This window comes from Chiloscyllium plagiosum, chromosome 48, assembly GCF_004010195.1.
Source record: "Chiloscyllium plagiosum isolate BGI_BamShark_2017 chromosome 48, ASM401019v2, whole genome shotgun sequence".
NCBI classification, from domain to species: domain Eukaryota; kingdom Metazoa; phylum Chordata; class Chondrichthyes; order Orectolobiformes; family Hemiscylliidae; genus Chiloscyllium; species Chiloscyllium plagiosum.
Window position 1 is genome coordinate 3,088,519 of NC_057757.1, and position 12,692 is coordinate 3,101,210.

The 12,692-nt window shown below is 46.1% G+C and overlaps 1 long non-coding RNA gene across 1 annotated transcript in view; it reads right to left on the reverse strand.

The window, feature by feature from the left end:
* Nucleotides 1–1,288: 1,288 nt before the first annotated feature.
* LOC122544320 overlaps nucleotides 1,289–12,692 on the reverse strand; it is a 17,871-nt gene continuing 6,467 nt past the window's right edge. Inside the window, exons 2-4 of the long non-coding RNA XR_006310317.1 lie at nucleotides 10,717–10,720; nucleotides 6,662–6,669; nucleotides 1,289–1,299 (exon numbers count right to left, since the gene is read on the reverse strand). This is a non-coding gene — a long non-coding RNA (uncharacterized LOC122544320). The remainder of the gene's footprint in view (nucleotides 1,300–6,661; nucleotides 6,670–10,716; nucleotides 10,721–12,692) is intronic.

Here is a 12,692-nt window from a genome sequence, read left to right on the forward strand (position 1 = left end):
CCCGAATTGCCCTCTGGAAAAGGTGGGTGAGCTGCCTTCTTGACACCCACCCAGCGCCGCTAGGGAGGTAGTTCCACGGGTTTTGATCCAGCGACAATGAAGGAACTGCCGAAGTATTTCCAAGTCAGGAGGGTGAGGGGTTCAGCAACTGGAGCAACCTTAGTCAATTAAAAAAAGATTTAAGGAGTAGACACCACTGTAAACTTGAAAGGGCTGACGTTATGGGTCAAACGCAAGCAAATGGGATTAGTTTAGTTTGGAAAACTTGATCTGCATGGACGAGTTGGGCCGAAGGGTCTGTTTCCGTGCTGTATGACTCAATGACTCAATCCACTACCCTTATCCTTCAAGGTTGTAGAGCTCTGAGGTTTTGAGATGTGGTTAGAAGAGTCTTTGTGAGTTACTGCAGTGCATCTTGTGGGGAAAAGTCCAGTTACCAAAATGTTAATACTGGGAAATGAACATACTGGTCTTACTGGAGTTCTGTATTGAAGTAAAAGAGAAGTGTTTGACCAGTATGTTCCAGTAACTTGCTTCATCCCTCCTCTACTGCTATTGAGCGTCGGTGGTGGAGGGAGTGGATGTCTGTGGGTGTGCTGCCAATCAAGCCCGGGGGGGCTGCATGTCCCTGGATGGCGTTGAGCTTCTCGAGTGTTGTCGGAGCTGCCCCCAGGCAGGGCAAGTGGGGAGCAAGCTCTCACATTCCTCAGTTGTGCATTGTTGATGGTGGGACAGGCTTAGGGGAGTCAGGAGGGGAGTTACTCGCTGCAGGATTCCCAGCCTCTTCCCTGCTCCAGAAGCCTCATGGTTTATATTTCTGAAGAAGAGTCACACCAGACCTGAAATGTCACAGAATATTTGTGCACGTGTCCTTGCATCTGGCTACATTTCCTACAGTCACCTCTTCACAGATTTTTGCAGTCAACTGTATTTGGTCAATATACTGCACCAACTAGATTTCCCACATTTTAACAGTGTCCACACCTTAAGTGTGTTTTTAATTAGCTGAGGTTGCTCAAGGAGCTGTAATTTACCCAGAATAAAACACTTCCTTAAGGTCTATGCCGCAGAACTGTGTTTGGTGAGCGCTGAATTGGAACAATAGAATCCCTACAGTGTGGAAGCAGGCCATTCGGCCCATCGGGATGCAGTAAGGATGTGATGCTAAGATCTTAACAGTTGGTGGATCGGGAATTCTGATCTCCTTCCTAATGGAAGGATGTTGTGAAACTTGAAAGGGTTCAGAAAAGATTTACAAGGATGTTGCCAGGGTTAGAGGGTTTGAACTACAGGGAGAGGCTGAATAGGCTGGGGCTGTTTTCCCTGAAGTGTTGGAGGCTGAGGGGTGACCTTACAGAGGTTTATAAAATCATGAGGGGCATGGATAGGATAAATAGCCGAGGTCTTTTTCCTGGGGTGGAGGAGTTCAGAACTAGAGGGCATAAGTTCAGAGTGAGAGGGGAAAGATATAAAAGGGACCTAAAGGGCAACTTTTTCACACAGAAGGTGGTGTGTGTGTGGAATGAGCTGCCAGAGGAAGTGGTTGGAGGCTGGTACAATGATAGCATTTAAAAGGCATCTGAATGGGTATATGAATCGGAAGGGTTTAGAGGCATTTGGGCCGTGTGTAGGCAAATGGGACTAGATTAGGTTACGATGGCATGAACGAGTCAGACCGAAGGATCTGCTTCTGTGCTGAACATGTCTATGACTCTATGATTTTTATTGTTCTGGTGATTGAGGTAAGTGAAGATAAAACCAGGTCCTTTCACAGTCAGAGCCTCTGCTTCCTTGGAAGGACAGTGCCACCTGCAGTGCAGTACCTCCTTAATCTGCACAGGGGGCAGTGGACTCCTGTTCTCTGCACATTTGAACCTTCCAACTCAGAGGGAAGTATGTGGCTCAATGAACCACAGCCAAAAGAAGAAGGATTGACCAAACAGCAGAACAAGGCTACAAGAGCAGGTCAGAGGTTGGAAATCCTCTGGCAAGTAACTCCCTCCTGACTCCCCAAGGCCTGTCCTACCATCGACAAGGCACAGGTCAGGAGTGCGAGGGAATATTCCCTACTTGCCCTGGAATGGGGCAGCTCCATCAGCGCTCAAGGAGCTAGACACCATCCAGGGACAAAGCAGACCCCACTTGATTGACACCGCATTCACTCCCTCGCAGTAGCAGCAGTGTGTACTAGCTACAAATAAAAGCAAATTACTGCGGATGCTGGAATCTGAAACCAAAAGAGAAGATGCTGGAAAATCTCAGCGGGTCTGGCAGTATCTGTAAGGAGAGAAAAGAGCTGACGTTTTGAGTCTAACTGACCCTTTGTACTAGCTACAAGATGCACTGCAGAAACTCACCAAAGCTCCTTAGACAGTACTTTCCAAACGTACAAATAATACCATCTATAAGGACAAGGGGGCAACAGATACATGGTAATACCACCAGTTCCTCTCTGAGTCCCCCCCATCCTGACTTGGAAATATATCGGCAGTTCCCTCAGTGTCTCTGGGTCAGAATCCTGGAACTCCCTCCCAGCCCCACCTTCTCAAGGGGGCAACTAGGGCTGAGTAATAATACTGACCCAGCCAGCAACGTCCGTAAGTGAATTAAAAATATATTCAGCATAACCTCGCAAATGTATGAATAAGGGAACCTGACTAGACCATTCAGCCCCTTGAACCTGTTCCTCCATCCAGTAAGATCACGGCTGATCTGACTGGAACCTTAAATCAGTACTGTTTTCTGTCCTGATAACCTCTCACCTCCTTGCTTAGCAAGATGCGATTTACTAGGGTCCGAAAAAATATTCAAGGTCTCTTCTTCCAGGAAAAGACTTCCAAAGATTCAACCCTCAGAAAACTGTCAGCATTGTCTCTGTTTCGAATGGGTGACCCCTGATTGTTAGACAGTGACCCCTAGTTCGAGATTCTCGCTTAGATTTATATAGAACAGAAACAAATCGTTCAGTCCAATTCATCCATGCTGACCAGATATCCAAACTTAACCGAGTCCCATTTGCCAGCATTTGGCCCATATCCCTCTAAACTTTTCTTATTCATGTACTCATCCAGATGCCTTTTAAATGTTGTCATTGTACCAGCCTCCACCACTTCCTCTGGCAGCTCATTCCATACATGTTCCACCCTCTGCATGGAAATATTGTCCCTTAGATCCCTTTTAAATCTTTCCCCTTTCACCTTAAATCTAATCCCTCTAGTTTTGGACTCCCCTATCCTGGAGAATAAGATCTTGTCTATCCACGCCCCTCATGATTTTATAAACTTCTGAAAGGTCACCCCTTAGCCTCTGACGCTCCAGGGAAAACAGCCCCAGCCTGTTCAGCCTCTCCCTGTAGCTCAAATCCTCCAACCCTGGCAACATCCTTGTAAATCTTTTCTGAACGCTTTCAAGTTTCACAACATCCTTCCCATAGTAGAGAGACCAGAACTGCATGCAATATTCCAACAGTGGCCTGACCAATGTCCTGTACAGCTGCAACATGACCTCCCAACTCTTGTACTCAGTACTCTGACCAATAAAGGAAAGCATACCAAACACCTTCTTCACTATCCTATCTACCTACGACTCCACTTCCAAGGAGCTATGAACCTGCACTCCAAGGTCTCTTTGTTTGTTGGAAAACCTCTTCTGGTGTGTACATCATCTGTTTGTTGCGTGCTGTGATGCTAGTCAGTTCAGTATTTCTTTGGATTCTAATACCCATCTTTCCACTCTTCCCTATCCTTGATCTGCCTCCCCCATCTCCCTGAACATTCAAAAACGTCCTCTCCCACATCATTAAAGGCGTTAGGTCAATGCAGATTGTTGTTGCTGCCTTTGTCGCTGGCAATGAACATCTGGTCAGTTCAGGGTGACTCAGTCCTCTTCCCCCCGAAATACCACTGCCAATTTCCTGGAGTTGAGTCAGTTTTCAGCTCATCACTAATTACTGTTTAGGAGGAGCTGTTTCTAAATGAAGAGATTGACTATTAGCAATCTTACAGCTCCCCTTCCCTTGTTTGCTTTCATATATCATGCATCACATCCCCTTTTCCATGCGTTGCTCCATTTTACTAAGAGTGTGCACTGATTATAAAGAACACACAGTCCCTCTCTGTGAACAGAGATAGCACAGGGTTAGATACAGAGTTAGTCTCCCTCTACTCTTTAAAACTGCAAATATAGCACCTTCTACTCTTAATCTGACAGTAAGGCTGATTCGACTTTTTTAAACTGCAAGTAAAGCTCCCTCTACACTGTCCCCTATCAAACGCTCTCAGGGCAGGGAGAGCATGGAGTTAAATACAGAGTAAAGCTCTTTCTACACTGTCCCCATCAAACACTCACAGGACAGAGACAGTACGGGGTTAAATACAGAGTAAAGCTCTCTCTACACTGTCCCCATCAAACATTCCCAGGACAGGGACAGTACGGGGTTAAATACAGAGTAAAGCTCTGTCTACACTGTCCCCATCAAACACTCCCAGGACAGCGACAGCATGGGGTCAAATACAGAGTAAAGCTCCCTCTACACTGTCCACATCAAACACTCCTAGGACAGGGTTAGCATGGGGTCAAATACAGAGTAAAGCTCCCTCTACACTGTCCCCATCAAACACTCACAGGACAGAGACAGTACGGGGTTAAATACAGAGTAAAGCTCTCTCTACACTGTCCCCATCAAACACTCCCAGGACAGGGTTAGCATGGGGTTAGATTCAGAGTAAAGCTCTCTCTACACTGTCCCCATCAAACACTCCTAGGACAGGGACAGCATGGGGTTAAATACAGAGTAAAGCTCGCTCTACACTGTCCACATCAAACATTCCCAGGACAGGGACAGCATGGGGTCAAATACAGAGTAAAGCTCCCTCTACACTGTCCACATCAAACACTCTCAGGACAGGGTTAGCATGGGGTTAGATTCAGAGTAAAGCTCCCTCTACACTGTCCCCATCAAACACTCCCAGGACAGGGTTAGCATGGGGTTAGATTCAGAGTAAAGCTCTCTCTACACTGTCCCCATCAAACACTCCCAAGACAGGGACAGCATGGGGTTCGATGCAGAGTAAAGCTCTCTCTACACTGTCCCCATCAAACACTCCCAGGACAGGGACAGCATGGGGTTAAAGACAGAGTAAAGCTCCCTCTACACTGTCCCCCATCAAATATTCCCAGAACAGATACAGCATGGGGTTAAATACAGCGTAATGCTCCCTCTGCTCTGTCCCCATATAACACTTCCAATGCAGGGTTAACATGGGGGCTAGATACAAAGTAAAACTCCCTCTATACTGTTCCTGTGAAACATTCCTCAAACAGGTATGCACAGAGTAAAGCCTCTTCTATATGGTTAAACTGAAAGTAAAGATCCCTCAACTCAGTATGTAGGGACTGCCGACACAGGCCAGCACATTTTACATGCCCCTAATTGCCTTCTGAACGGAATGGCTTGCTCATCTATTTCAGAGGGCCACGCCATCTGGGGGCCAGACCAGGTAAGGACGGCAGATTTACTTCCCTAACTGCAGACAGAGTTCTTTTTGATAACAATGACCGACGATGCCTGTCACTGTCACCATTGCTGAGACTCAATTCCAATCCCGGATTTATTCACTGAATTCGAATTCTGTTCAAACCCACATTTCCTTGGCGACTATTCTGGGTGCCTGGAAGATTAGTTGGTGACATTGCCACCATCTCCCCCACCAGTGCCTCTCCTGAAAGCTCTATATAAATGCAGAACCTGTTATCTCTCCTGACTAATTGCTAAATGACTGAATAAAAACTCAGCTATTCTCTATGAATGGTTTCATACCCTGCTATGACACATACAGCAGGTGTGATGATTTGGTAAATGAGGCTACGTCTTTAGTTTTGTCAGATACAACCCAATGACTGGATTCATTTTTCAATGTAGGTTTGATTAACCAAGCTGATTACAACCCCCAGACATAGAAATCTCATTCCCTATTCATCTCAACTGTCACTCCTTCAGTATCTGTGGTTCAGAACTTCTTTCTTATTTTACCCCAGTGACAGCTTTTGGAAAGATGTTTCTGATTCCCATTCATTGAAAAAAAAAAGCAGAGATAAACACACAGAGGGAAAGTGAAAGAGTCAGAGAGAGAGAGAGAGAGGCAGACAGAGAGAGGGGGGCAGATACAGAGAAACGCACAGAGTCAAAGAGAAAGAGAGGGAGAGAGAGAGACCCTCAGAGTCACTGAGAGACGGGGAGACATAGAGACAGAGACATACAGAGAGTAAAAAGAGAGAGGAATAGAGGCACATAAAGTAACAGAGAGAGACAGGCGGAGAGTAGAGAGGAAAAGTCAGACAGAGATATAACCTGATGGAGAGATGTGCCAACAGACATTAAATCTGCAGAAAAAGAAAGGCAGAGCAACAGACACAAAGTACAGAGAAGTACAGACAAAGGGAGGCAGGGAAAGTAAGGGGCAGAGGAAGAAAGGTAGAGTGTTTGAGAGAAACTCGGTGAGAGAGAGAGATATACAGACAGAAAGAGAGAGAGAGATAGACTGAGAGAATCAAAGACGGGTAAGTGTGCAGAATGTTTCTCTTAGAAAGTTGAACAAGCAAATTACCTGCAGAACACATTTTCCACAAGAAGTGAATGGTAACGATTTGTTACCAGTGACACAGACAGAGCTACACTGACAGATACCTACACTTGCACATGCAATTACATAGACAGTGTGTACTGGCATACAAGTCCATGCACACAAACATTCTCATTCAGAGGCACAGGGACGTACCTAAAGAAATACACAGGTGCACACAGGTATGCAGATGTACCCTTGTTCACACTGATATGATCACAAACATATACACTCACTCACTCATTCTCACTGACAGACACTGACTTATACACATGCATTCACTCATACACAACTCACACATGCTCACACACACTTACATTCATTCACACACACTCACATACACACAACACAGACCATTGACATACACACATGCACACACACAATTCACACTCATGAACACACACAGTCACACACACAGACATACACACAAACATACACTCATTCATTCGCACATACTGACATACACACGCACAATTCACACACACAGACATACATTCACACACAGTCAAGCACACACACTTGCACACACATGGGCATACACATTCACACAGTTACACACACACAGTCACACACACACACACACACAATTCTCACACACATATTCACAAACACATACAGTCACACATACACAACCACACACAGGCATATAAATACAGACATAGACACACAAACGCAGACATACACACACACACATAGTCTCACACTCACACACACAGGTATACACACACTGTCACACTCACAAATAGACAAACACACACACTCAAGGAACCCATGAACTCAAACACACCGGTGCTCACTTTTCTTCAGCTGTTTTGAGATGGGCCCATTGCTCCCCACACTGCCTTCCAGGTTAGACTACCACCTCCTATGGCCACTACCACATTCCATTGTGACAGCTCCCTGCGTAGTCAACTGAGTGATCAGAGCAGGAACACAGCAATACTAACAGGACAACCCACATCAATGGGCTGTCTCCCAGGTGACATATCGATTGAGACATAGGAAGTCTTACTGCATTAACCACTCGAGGATACAAAGCCTTTGAATCCTTATACAACAAACACATCACACAGATCATTGTGAATGGCAAAGAAGCTGCAAAATTAGTAAAACTATTGTAATTCACCAGCAACTCAGAAGATGTTAATTCTACTCTTGGTGATGTTTGGCCTCTTCCATTCACTTTCCTCCTGGCTTCCTATCTCTACCTTTGATGGTTGGAACCTTAGCTTCTCTGGTTGTAGTTATGGAAAAGCAGATGTGTAAATACATGGGCATTTATATCTCTGCTGTCATGCACAAATCTGTCACGCACAATTTCAACATTTCAGAAAGAACACAGCCAGAGAAAGACACAGTCACATTCTGTAACAAGCACACGTGCACCCCTCTATCTCTCTGTCACGCGCACACATGCACACACACCTCTTCCAGTAGTGAGACAATGATTGACTGAACCCCCCCCCACTCCCTCTCACAAGGAGAGATATTTATTACTTATAGAATTCCTACAGTGTGAAAGCAGGCCATTCAGCCAATCGAGTATACACTGGCCCTCTGAAGAGCATTCCACCCAGACCCACCTTTTAATCCTGCATTTCCCGTGGCTAATCCACCTGGCCTATACGTCTCTGGAATGAAAAACAGAAATCGCTGAAAAAGCTCAGCATGTCTGTGGAGATGGAATCAGAGTTAACGTTTCAGATCCAGTGACCCTTCCTCAGGAGGGCATGCTGGCTCTGTTGGAGGATATAGCTCCATTCTGGATGGTGGAGGGATATCGTGCCTGTGAGAGCATGCAGACAGGATTCTATATGAGACAGTTCTGGGATGAGGGGCTTGAGTCACGTGGAGAGGGTTGAGAGGAGATTTGATCAAGCCGTTCAGAACCAAGAGGGGTCTGGCCAGTATAATGGGGAGAAACTGTTTCCAATGGATTGAGAATGAGAGGGCACAGATTTAAGGTGATTGGTAGAACAAGCAATGGCAACACAAGAAACTGCCACACAGGGGCAGCAGGGAATCAGGAAGGGTCATGGAACATTGGCCCTTATTTCGAGGGGGTTGGAGTATAAGAGTAGGGAAGTCTTACAGCAACTGCAGAAGGTGCTGGGGAGACCATATCTAGAGTACTGTGAGGAGTTCCTTATTTCAGGAAAGATATCATTTCATTGGAGGCAGTTTAGAGGAAAGGGTCATTCGGATGATCCCTGAAGTGGAGGGATTGTCTTCCGAGCAAAAGTGAAACAGACTGGGACTCTACTCCCTGGAGTTGAGAAGAATGAGTGGGTGGTCTCACTGGGACATATTGAATACTTATCCTTCAGTCCTGAGAGGATGCTCCCCCGCATGGGGGGTTCTAGGACTGAGGGCACCGTCTCAGAATAAAGGGCGGGGGGGGCTGATTTCAGACTGAGTTAAGGAGGAATTTACTCCCTCAGAGGGTTGTGAGTCTTTGGAGCTCCTTGCCACAGAGAGATGTAGGTCGGAGTCCTTGTGGATATTCACCGTTGAGATAGAGAGATCAGTCGGGGAATCAAGGGTTACAGGGAAAGGGCAAGAAAGTGAGGAATTTTGGATCAGCCATGATCCTATTGAATGGCCGGGCAGGCTCGAGGGGCCAAATGGCCTCCTCCTGCTCCTATTTCATATGGTTGTATGCACATGGGGATAAACCCTTCCCCACAATAAATGGTTATGGTCTGGAATGCATTGTCTGAGAGTGTGGGGGAGGCATGTTCACTCGAGTGTTTCAAGTGGAGCAGAGACTAGGAACAATGGTAGCTTTGACAATAAGAGAAACTGAAGGTAACAGATAGCACACAGAACTTTATGAATTAAAAGTCAGGAAGTTTTTTTTTTGTACAAACTCACAGTGGCAGAGATCTGTGAGAGGCAGTTTGATAAGTTTGGGAACAGATAGCCCAAAGTTTGTAGTTTAGCAAGGATCAGAGTTATGAGGCCACAGCAGCGGGGAATCTTTAGGTCATTGAATGTTGAGAAATTAAGAAATGCAATCTATACCTAACAATCAGAGATTTGATTGAATTCCTACAGGTAGTGAACAGGAGACCCGCTCCTGTTGGCAATGGCTGCTGAATGATAAAGGGAAAGGTGATAACCTCTAAGGGGCACCAGCTTGAATCAGGGAAAACAAAACATGGCAGTTTCGCAGACTGAATAAGTGAACTTAGATAATGATGAAGACAACTCAAATGAACCTTATGTCCAAGGATAAAGGGGAGAAGTTCAGAGATATCATGTTAAATCTTAGGAATTCAGCCAAGATTCCTATGCTGGGAAAATGATTTCAGTCTTATTAATGGGATGGCATGGTGGGTCAGTGGTTAGCATTGCTGCCTCACGGTGCCAGGGACTCAGGTTCGATCCCAACCTCGGGCGATTTTCTGTGTGGAGTTTGTGCGTTCTAACCCGTGTCTGTGTGGATTTCCTTTGGGTGCTCCGGTTTCCTCCCACACTCCAGGTTAGGGTGGATTGGCCGTGCTAAATTGCCCCATAGTGCCCAGGGATGTGCAGGTTAGGGTGGATTGGCCGTGCTAAATTGTCCTATAGTACCCAGGGATGTGCAGATTAGGGTGGATTGGCTGTGCTAAATTGCCCATAGTGTCCAGAGATGTGCAGGTTAGGGTGGATTGACTGTGCTAAATTGCCCATAATGTTCAGGGATGTATAGGTTTGGTGCATTAGTCAGGGGTAAAATATAGGGTGATAGGGTAGGGGAGTGGGTCTGGGTGGGTTACTCTTCAGAGGGTCAGTGTGGACTTGTTAGGCTGAAGGGCCTGTTTCCACATTGTAGGGATTCTATGACCCTTTGATCTTATTAATGGAACTTTAACAGATGTCTTTTAAGTAAAATAGTATGAAAATAGTTAGAATAGAGACAGTGAATTTCATCTTAGAAGCAGTCTATGTTCAAATGCGACAAGATCTTGACAATTTCCAGGCTTGGGCTGACAAGAGGCAAGCAAAACTGGTGCCATAGAAATGCCAGACTCTGACCATCACCAATAAGAGACAATCTAACCACTGCCCCTTGACATTCATGGTGTTACCGTCACTGAATCCCAGCCCCCACCCACCTCCAGGATTGTGGTGGAATACTCCCCACTTGTCTGGATGAGTACAGCTCCAATATCATTCAGGAAGCTTGACACCACCCAGGGCTCTGTAGCCACTGCTTGTTTGGCACTAATCCCTCCACCACCAAAGCTTAGCAGTAACAGTATGTACCATCTACAAGATGCACTGCAGAAACTCACCAAAGATCCTCAGGCAGTACCTCACAAAGCCATAACCACTTCCATCTAGACACACAAGGGCAGCAGATACATGGGAACATCACCACCTTCAAGTTTCCCTCCAAGCCACTCACCATCCTTTATACTTAACTTTATATTAGAACTTTATATTAGATAAGTGTGAGGTGTTGTATTCTGGAAAGTCAAATCTAGGTGAATGGTGAACGGTGAATGGTAGGACCTTAAGGAGTATAGTGGAACAGAGGGACCTTGGAGTTCAGATGCACGGTTCTCTGAAAGTGGAGTCCCAGGTAGACAGGGCAATGAGGAAGGCTTCTGGCACACTGGTCTTCATCAGTCAGGGCATTGAGTGTAGAGGTTAGGAAGTTATGTTGCAGTTGTACAGGACGTTGGTGAGACTTGGAGTGTTGTGTTCAGTTTTGGTCACCTTGCTACAGGAAGGATGTTATTAAACTGGAAAGCGTGCAGAGGAAATGTACAAGGATGTTGCCAGAGCTCAAGGGTCTGAGTTATAGGGAGAGGTTGGACAAGCTTGTACTTATATCATTAAAGCGTAGGAGACTGAGGGGGGGGGGGATCTTACAGAAATGTATAAGATCATGAGAGGCATGGATTGGATGAATGCACTCAGTCGTTTTCCCAGGGTTGGGGAATCGAGGACTAGAGGGCATCAGTTTACGGTTGGAGGGGAAAGAATAATAGGGAACCTATGGGGAAACCTTTCTCCACAGAGGGTGGTAACGCATATGGAATGAGCTGCCAGTGGAAGTGGTTGAGGCGGGTGCATTAACAACATAGAGTCATAGAGTCATAGAGATGTACAGCACAGAAACAAACCCTTCAGTCCAACTCGTCCATGCCGACCAGATATCCTAACCCAATCTAGTCCCACTTGTCAGCACCCAGCCCATATACCTCCAATTCATATTCATATACCTAACCAGGTGCCTTTTAAATGTTGTCATTGTACCAGCCTCCACCACTTCCTCTGGCAGCTCATTCCATACCCGTACCACCCTCTGAGTGAAAAGGTTGCGCCTTAGGTCCCTTTTATATCTTTCCCTTCTCACCCCAAACCTATGCCCTCTAGTTCTGGACTCCTCTACCTTGGGAAGTCCTTGTTATTCACCCTATCCACACCTCTCATGATTTTATAAACCATTATAAGGTCACCCCTCAGCCTCCGATTCACCCTAAACCTATGCCCTCTAGTTTTGGACTCCTCTATCTTGGGAAGTCCTTGTTATTCACCCTATCCACACCTCTCATGATTTTATAAACCATTATAAGGTCACCCCTCAGCCTCCGATGCTCCAGGGAAAACAGCCCCAGACTATTCACCTCTCCCTGTAGCTCAAACTCTCCAACCCTAGCAACATCCTTGTAAATCTTTTCTGAACCCTTTCAAGTTTCACAACATCTTTCCGATAGGATCATGAGAGGCATGGATTGGATGAATGCCTCTAAGCCGTTTTCCCAGGGTTGGGGAATTGAGAACTAGAGGGCATCAGTTTAAGGTTAGAGGGAAAGAATAAAAGGGAACTTCCGATAGGAAGGAGACCAGAATTGCACACAATATTCCAACAGTGACCTAACCAATGTCCTGTACAGCTGCAACACTACGGGCAATTCAGCATGCCCAATTCACCTAACCTGCACATTTTTGGGATGTGCCGTGGGCGGCACAGGGCACAGTGGTTAGCACTGCTGCCTCGCAGCGCCAGAGACCCGGGTTCAGTTCCCGCCTCAGGCGACTGATTGTGTGGAGTTTGCACGTTCTCCCCGTGTCTGC